Source organism: Leucopleurus acutus, assembly GCF_964270905.1.
Source record: "Leucopleurus acutus genome assembly, chromosome: 2".
NCBI lineage: Eukaryota > Metazoa > Chordata > Mammalia > Artiodactyla > Delphinidae > Leucopleurus > Leucopleurus acutus.
In genome coordinates this window covers 101454727-101455950 of record NC_139143.1, presented here as the reverse complement: position 1 = coordinate 101455950, position 1224 = coordinate 101454727, and the positions used below count along the sequence as shown (strand labels likewise).

The following is a 1224-nucleotide window of genomic DNA, read 5'->3' as shown; positions in this document are numbered from 1 at the left end:
CGTATGCCTCTCACCTAGCAGTATATTTTGCATACATCACTGCAGCATTATCATAAGGATAATGTGGTCTTCTCTGGGTCACTCACATGGAGAATCTATTATCTTTACTTTAATGGTGCAGAATAGAGAATGATTATAAAAAGTACTGCTTATATTTTGGAAACTCCTTTAAAATGGATTCTCCATTTCTTTGGGTGTTGTTTCACCTTCTTTTCAAAAATTTAATATTTGTTGAGAGACATGATTAACGCACAAAGAAGTCCGGAATTTTCAGTAAATATGGGACCCATTATAGTAACCCCCTCAGGAAAATGCTGAAGAAATCAGCCAGCATTCCAAGTACACTTGCTCCTTCTGTGGCAAAATCAAGATGAAGAGACCAACTGTGGGCATCTGGCGTCGTGATTCCTGCATGAAATGGTAGCTGGTGGTGCCCGGACCTATAACACCACTTCTGCTGTCACAGTAAAGTCGTCCATCAGAAGACTGAAGGAACTGAAGGACCAGTAGAAGTGCCACCATTTAAATTTTGCTAGCCTATAATAATGGGTTAATTTATGTAACAAAAAAATAATATTTGTAACACAAAAATTAAAATAAAAAAGCACTAAGAACTGGGTGATTATAGGAAAAGGTAAACTTACCAAAAAAAATTCAAACTACCCCCAAATTCACTTCTACTTAACTAATTCTGTTTAACTCTAATGTTTAACTAATATATCTGTTTCATAATCTACTCTATTTTACAGAAAGAACAAGGGTTTTACGAACCACACACAAGAAAAGAGACACAAGTGTAATAAGAAAAAGTAATTTAAGTACAAATTAGCTACTTGTTATTTATGAAAAAATTTTAAAATTTAAGATATTATTGTATAAGTTCAAAAATAAAAGAAGTTTCACAACAAATGTGATGTGAAAATCATATCTCATTATGAAACATTTTCAGAAACTGTAATGATTAAATATAAACATTGCAGTGCTAAAACGGTAATAAGTATCACCAGTTTAAAGAACTGTGTGTCATTAAACCACGTTTTGAGGTTCATTATTATTTCACCTGTAAGGAAATTGTGCTGTTTCAGAAACCATCCACTTTGTTCCTCATCATGACTTACTAGGGATGTCAAAGAAAATATCATTAATTACCAACAGTTTCATGTGTTATGCATTGAGATATCACAGAGAGTGGACTGTGAAATGTTGAATAACAGCCCATCAAAG

General features: G+C 33.3%; 1 pseudogene across 1 annotated transcript; it reads left to right on the top strand.

Moving 5' to 3' along the window:
• Positions 1-251: 251 nt before the first annotated feature.
• Positions 252-510, top strand: LOC309974337 (large ribosomal subunit protein eL43-like; annotated as a pseudogene). The gene has a single exon. The product of its transcript is annotated as a large ribosomal subunit protein eL43-like (transcript).
• The last annotated feature ends 714 nt before the right edge of the window (positions 511-1224 follow it).